Source organism: Eptatretus burgeri, chromosome 12 (genome assembly GCF_056783735.1).
Source record: "Eptatretus burgeri isolate ZD-2024b chromosome 12, Ebu_testis_v1, whole genome shotgun sequence".
In the NCBI taxonomy this organism is placed as follows: domain Eukaryota; kingdom Metazoa; phylum Chordata; class Myxini; order Myxiniformes; family Myxinidae; genus Eptatretus; species Eptatretus burgeri.
The window spans coordinates 62,267,714-62,275,609 of NC_140972.1; positions in this window are offsets into that span (position 1 = coordinate 62,267,714).

The window sequence follows — 7,896 nt, forward strand, 5'->3', positions numbered from 1 at the left end:
CCGTTCGGGGTCGCCACAGCGGATCATCCGTATGATCCGCATAGTGATTTGGCACATGTTTTACGCCGGATGCCCTTCCTGACGCAACCCTGGTCGCCTCTTACGACACAGGGATCAGGTACACCTATTTTAACCGGGGTATACACCGGCCCAGTATACTGGTACTCACTTTGCCGACCTCGGAAGGATGACAGGCTGAGTCAACCCCCTGGTGTATTAATTCAGTGGCTCAACGGGGCTTGAACTCAGGACCTTTTGGATCCCAAGCCGCTGCTCTAACCACTGCGCCAACACCAGGCTTTATATATATATCTATCTATATCTATATCTATATCTATATATATATATATATATATATATATATATATATATATATATATATATATATATATATATATATATATATATATATATATATATATATATGTAGGGTGAATATACTGGTTCTGGCTCACTTTTCCCCATGTAAATGAATGGGGGATTTTCAGCGATTCATATATTTTTTTTTTTTCCCTAAAAATAAACCCCCTTTTCATCCCAAGGTATATTTATTTGTCTCCCCTTTTAACCTGGGGACACTTTTTTTTTCAAATAATCCATGCAATAAGATAAAGATTTGTTCAAGTACTAAAGTGGTAATGTGATTTGTTAAAGGTGATTCGAAAGAAATATCTGAAACGTCTAAGCCTCGGGACACTCTTTATCAAATAACCGATGCATATTGTTTAGCTCACTCATTGAACCTATAAAGATTTGTTCATTCTCAAATTCCTTCAATAATTTAATTTTCTTTGCACAATAATCCCCATCTTATATATTGAAAAACAAAACATTTGAATCTTTATATTTTTTAAGATACTCCTTTTGTGCCATTACGAAATGATAAACTTCTCTTAATGATCTCATCTGACCACCGCCCGAGTTGCAAATCATTTTTGTGCATAAACCATGCCATAAAAAAGTTTTGTTTCAAATGTTTTCAGTTCGTGCCATGAAAATGAGGAAGTGTTTTTTTTTGACACGGTCGTGCTGTGTGAATGAGGAAGTGTTTTTGGACAGTCATGCTGTGAAAAAATAGGAACTATTCTGTGAGACAAGGTCTCGTGTTTATATTTTATCTCAGAACACGAACAGGCTTTTAAACATGTTTAATCAAAACCATTTTAGGGTATTTTAAGTATGTTTTAAAAATGATTCATACAATTTGAGAATATATCTCCCAGTTATTTTCCAAGCTGTCTCTCCCGAAGCGTCATTTCCTGTGGCCACACCCAATGATTAAGCAATCTCCTCATCGTTGCCTTATAAGTGATTCGCCAGACAAAGTTTCTGCCAGACGGGATTTTCATTTTTACAACTGAGACATGAGCGATCTTTCTTCCGCGAACAAAACAGCTCAACACAAAGTTGGTAAGCCTGTGTATAGGTTCCTCTTTGAACGATGAAGCAATTGATTATAAATTAAATCGTGATAATTCTGATATATATATATATTTTTTTTTTCTTGGCAGGTCCTTGGAAGAAGAGCAGTTTACATATCACAACGAGGTGCATGAAATTAATGCTCTTATTGAAGAGGTCAATCATCTTAGAAGAGAATTGAAAAACATTTTTAATGACTGACACGACGTCTTATCACGGTCTCTGATCTTTTTGCCATCTTGTACCAATGGTAAAAAAAAAACTGAGACATGGACTCACTCTCTTCCGATGAAGATAACAGCTCACTACAAAGTTGGTAAGTTTGTGTATGGTTTCCTCTTTGAACAATGAAGCAATTGATTATAAATTAAATCGTGATAATGCGAAAATATATATTTTTTCCTGGCAGGTCCTTGGAAGAAGTGGAGTTTACATATCACGATGAGGTGCATCAAATGAATGCTCTTATTGAAGAGGTCAATGATTTTAGAAGAGAATTGAAAAAACATTTATAATGACTGGTACGAAGTCTTATCACAGCCTCTGATCTCGAATAAATTAAACCAATGGTGAGACACGTGTGCGTGCGTGCGTGCGTGCGTGCGTGTATGTGTGTGTGTGTGTGTGTCGCTTTCCCTGTCTGTTTGTTTCTCTCTATCTCTCCCTGTCTGTCTCTTTGTATCTCTCTCTGTCTGTCTTTCTACCTACCTCTCTCTGTCTGTCTCTCCATCTATACCCTTGACTAATTTTTTTTTTTTCAGCTCGATCACACAACATAAGCTGTTGAAGCAATCTGGTACAACACATGATTTTCTGGAGGTAAATGTTTCTGAATTATTATTTAGTTATTTGTTTATTAATATGACTCTCTCTTTGGAATGTCGCCTTATGTTGGTTGCATCATTAGTTTGGACGCGGTTTCACCAGTACACTGGAATTCATTTTATTGGCCTTGGAAGGATGACAGGCTGAGTCGGCCTCCTGGTGTGTTTATTCAGTGGTCAACGAGGCTTGAACTTAGAACCAACACCAGGCTTACTCATATTACCATGTAATTATCTTTATAAAACCTAATTATTATCCACTTTTTGTTTCAAAACAGAATATGGTGTCTGAGTTTCGAAATCACAAGACATCTGAAGAAGATTGCTGGGAAAGATTATACATTCTCGCAAATGAATATTTAATATTTTCAATTTTGATTAATTATATTTGTTTTGTTTACAATTACTTGATTTTGAATTTCAAAAAAAGGATCAAGACATGAAGGAGAGGGAGGGAGGGGGTGGGGGGGGTTAGGTGCGCTCCCCAATGACCCATCACCCCTCATCCCACCCTCCCCTCCCCATGTGTGTGTGTGGGGAAGGGTGGGGGTGGGATGAGGGAGGTGGTGGGTCAAAGGTGGGGGCGCACAGGGGGATGAGGGGGTGGGGCTTGTGTGGGTGGGGTTTATGTGGGCGGGGCGTGTGTGGGCGGGGCTTGTGTTGGTGGGGTTTATGTGGGTGGAGCTTGTGTGGGAGGGGTTTATGTGGGAGGGTTTATGTGGGCAGGGTTTATGTGGGTGGGGTGAATGTGGATGAAGCTTATGTGGGTGGGGCTTGTGTGGGCGGGGCTTCGGTGGGGGTTATGTGGGCGGGGTTTCGGTGGGGGCTTGTGTGGGCGGGGCGTGTGTGGGCGGGGCTTGTGGGAGGGCGTTTATGTGGGTGGGGCTTGTGTGGGCGGGGCTTCGGTGGGGTTTATGTGGGTGGGCTTCGGTGGGGTTTATGTGGGCAGGGTTTATGTGGGTGGAGCTTGTGTGGGAGGGGTTTATGTGGGAGGGGTGAATGTGGATGAGGCTTATGTGGATGAGGTTTGTGTGGATAAATGGATGGGTGGAGAGATGGGTGGATGGGTGGATGAGTGGAGCTTGTGTGGATGGGTGGATAATTTTTTAATTAAATAAACATGTTGTGTGTGGGAAACTAATTAACTAATCACTAATTATGTGAATATGATGAATATGGGTGAAGCTTGTGTGGAGATTGTGAGTGAGGAGCTTGTGTGGAGCTTGTGGGGGGTTTGTGTGTGGTGGGGTTTGTGTGGGGTTTGTGTGGGGTGGGGTTTGTGTGGAGCTTGTGTGGGCGGGGCTTCGGTGGGGTTTATCTGGGTGGGTTTTGTGTGGGCGGAGTCAAAAAGGGGCAGAGTCAAAAAATTTCAATTTATCTTTGTCTTTTGTAATTCCTGTGAATAAAATGAACCTAAAATCTCTTCCCCTTCCAAATCATATATCTTATAAGTCCAAGGAACCGTATCTATTACATCAACAATTTTAAAAAGTTCGTTCGTCCATCGTTTAATATAACCCTTTTCAAAATGAGATTTCCACCTATATATTCTTACGATATCACCAACTTTGAACTTAGGTTTTCTGACATTAATCTCTTTTTCATATTTTAATTTTGTAAATGTTTCTGATGGTTTCATATTTGTTGATGTGTGAACCGTGTCATTATACTTATCCACAATATCCTGAATAAAAGATGACCATTGTTGTGAACCGAGTTGTGTGAATTTTTTGAATAATCTCTCTTTTAAGGTACGATTAAAACGTTCAACAACAACTGCCTTCCCTTCATTAAAGGTACTGTATAATGTAATACTGTTATTTTTTAGAAAATTCATAAATGTCTTGTTATAGAACTCTCTACCCTCATCAGTCCACAATTTTTGAGGTTTTCTCTTATTTTTATTAAATATCTGTTGAAAGGCTAACATAAGAGTATTACCTGTTTTGTTTTTTAATGGTACAACCCATGCGTATCTACTCCTCAAATCAATAACGGTTAAAGCATACTTGCACCCCTTATCATTATTGAGTTCAATCAAATCAGCGGACCAGATATAATCAACTTCCTTGGAATAAACTTTCCTTCTCTGAAACTTTGTGAATATTGGTTTATGTAATTCATCAGCTAATTGCTCTTCAGTCTTAATGACATCATTAGAGCCTATAAGTTTTTTTTGAATTTCCAAGTCCAAGTTTCAATTTAGCACTGATCATCTTCTTCACAATGAAACGATCAACTTTTTCTCTCAAGGTTGGATTTTGTATCAGAGACAAATTATACAACATTTCTCTATCGGCTTCATGCTTTTCTTCCAAAGTTGTGGTATTCCCATAATCAATATCGTGTCTCATGCCCACTTCATCAACTCTATTGATGGGTTTACTCCATGATTTAGGATTGTCTGCCTCATCTAATCTTTTATCCAAGTTTGTGCCTGGACCACAGAAAGAATACCCTGGAAGATGTAATTCCCCTGGTATTCCAGTAGTTGTAAATTTACTTCCTGATAAAAACTTTTGTATATCTCCTCCTCGTTTGTGTTTGGAGATAAATTGATTTTTTTTTTGAACCACACACCGAACATATACCTTTTTGTATAACCCTGTTATTTTTACTTTTAATATATGAAGTATTTTTCGTATTAGTTTTCTTTTTACATTTGAGACAATAACTCATTTATTTATGAGAAAAATTCCTGCAGAGTGCAAAAACCTTTTTAGTTTCCAACATGCACATTTGAATCTTAATTTTTAAAACATAAAGAATCCTTAGAAATGCCTTCACTCTCTCCTCCATTTATTTAAGAAAAAAAAAATGAAAAACTTGAATTAAAATGAATATCTTGTCGATGTCAATATTCTTGTCGAAAGTATTGCAAATAGACTTGTCAATTCTTTGTTTTCCTCCTCGGTGGGTTGAGTTATTTTCTGTAATAACACCAATCTTTTTTTAATCTCACTGGTTTCCATATTTTGATATTTATTTTGTCTTGCTCTTTCCTCCCTCTCCTTCTCCCTCTCCTTCTCCCTCTCCTTCTCTCTCTCCTCCTTCTCCTTCTCTCTCTTCTCCCTCTCCTCCTTCTCTTTCTTCTCCCTCTCCTCCTTCTCTCTCTTCTCCTTTTCCTCCTTCTCTTTCTTCTCCCTCTCCTCCTTCTCTCTCTTCTCCTTTTCCTCCTCTTCCCTCTCTTCTTCAACTCCTTCCTCATCCCTTATTATCCTTGAATCGCTTACACCCCATAGAATATCATACATATATTCATCAGGATTTCTTGTTATTCCTGTATCCAAAATAATTTCTTTAACAACAGGAAACCAATAAAATTTCTTTTAAATTTCTAAAAGAGCCTTACCTTTTCTTAACTTTATAATTTTTTTCATTATTTAACATTCTAATTAAATCTAAAGTTGTCGGTTTATCAACATCAGCATAATGCCAATCTTTTATTGAAAATACCTCATTCTTATGTTGTAGAACATATTTATTAAAATACCGAATACCCTTTTCTTGAAGGTATGCTTGGACACAAATGATAATTTTCTTGAAGCCTTCTTGCTGTCATTTATGTATTAGAAATATATGTTAGAATAATATTATGGCACGAAACACCTCCCCATCTTCCCATAGTTAAATCATTTTGTATTTCCTTACTTATTATATATAATCCTGTTTTTTCTGTTTTCATGATATTGTTGTGGTTACCAGATTCGCAAACCACCATTCAGGTCCCTTAGGTGAGGTATCTCGGTAAGTGCATGTGTAGTTAGGCCCAAACCCGTTGTCTAGTGGGAATACATGTCATTTATACGTGCTGCGACTCTTCAGGATAGCCGTTTTTCTTTTACTATCTTTATTTTGGACCAATCGCCACCATCACAACCACAACAACAACCACCAACCACAACGCCGCTTCACCACAACCGCCATGACCTTTACCGTCACAACTCGCCACCATCGCATCACCGTCATCTCGCGCCACTCATGGGCACCGATGCTGGACTCGTGTAGGGCGCACGTTGAACAGCGTGTACATAATCACGGATTTTCTGCTTCAAAAACGGATCAAAAACGACACACGCCCACTTTTTGCCGTCCAATCGGTGAGCGAGGGGCGATTTGGCCCCGCCTCCAGAACGATCGATATATGCAAATTTGTGGATCAAAAAGCCTTCACGCCCACTTTTTCTCGGGCCAATGGGGAGCGAGGTGAAAGGTCAAAGGGAGGGGGTCAAAGGCGAAGTTACGGGGGGATAAAAGGACCGTGTTCGTCAGTCGAAGAGAGTCGGAGTCAGCAAAAAGGGAACGAAGAGTCAGAAGAGAGTCGGGAACGAGAACGGAGGGAGAGTCGCAAACGAGAACGAAAGAAGTCTGGAGCCCGAAGCCTGCAGTGGCTGGAGAAGCTGAAGAGAGTCGGACGAGGGGGTGCTCGCGTCGGTGCCAGGAGCTGCACGGCCGAGGGATGCCGGCAGCGCGCCCTGGCCGAGGTGGAGACGCACACCAGGGATAATAAAGATCCTCTATACCCCGAGCATCAGCAACCCCCTCCTGTTTCCCCCCGCACTGAGATAGTGCGACCAAGGGGGCCCCGTTCCCACCCCCTGCCAGGCACTGTCCACGAGGCCCGCGGGTTGCGGGGCCATCGCCGCTCCGCGTCTCATCACCAGACGGGTAGGCCCGACCCGGTCTCGGCCTCAGGCCTGCCCCATTCTTGGGGGATTTCTTTTCCTTGGTTTTGGGTATGTGTTGTCGGCGCCGTCTGTGAAGTAGAACTGTATAAGTGTTGCCGTGTGCTCGGTAGTCGGTATTAGCTCTGCACTGTGTTTTCACTTTTATGTTTGCTTTTTGTGTAAATGGAATTGTGTTTTCTTTTTTTTGTGTGCATTTGGTGGAATTGTATTTGTGTGCTTCCCGTGTGCCGCGAATAAATGTGCTTTATTGTTGAACTGTTCTCCCGCTTCGCTTCGTCTTTTCCTCCATTGAATCCCCATCTTGCTTCACGTAAAGGGTTGGTAGTGGGCTGAATACGCCCGATAATTAATCGAACCGTCGAGGTCGACGATAACACCGCTCGGTTATTCTGATAGAACGGAACGGGTCGCTTAAGTGGCCCATGTCCGAAGTCGACCTGCGGCGAGGTGCGATCGCCCGGTCTACCCTCCGCGTGGGTACTTAGGTAGTTCGAATTTGGCGAGCAACCCTATCCCACGCGGGGGCTGATTGGCTCGATCGCGGTGAGACCGAAAGGTCCACCCGTGACTGGTTCCCGGCGTTAGTCCGAGAGGGTCACGACTGGATTGTCCGTCCGGTGGGCGACGTGCCGCGATTCGAGTTACGTGGCCGTCAGCACGCCGGCGGGCGCGAATCCGCAACACTGGTGTCAGGAGTGGGATACAAATTCATCGCCCTCCTCGCGGCACTGGTATTGGAGAGCGGGACAACAGGCTCTCCTGTCTCCAGCGAAATTCACGGGAATCGGTCCAGGGGTGAGAGAAGCGACCCCCGATTCCCTCCAAATTACGAGCGAGCAAATTAACCCTTCACGAGAAGCAAGATGGCGTCTCAAGGCGAGCGGGAGCCGGGGGTATTAGAAATGTATATGTGTAGTAATGTAGAATCCATGGTCCAGGATGGAATCCCCGAGCAGGAAATG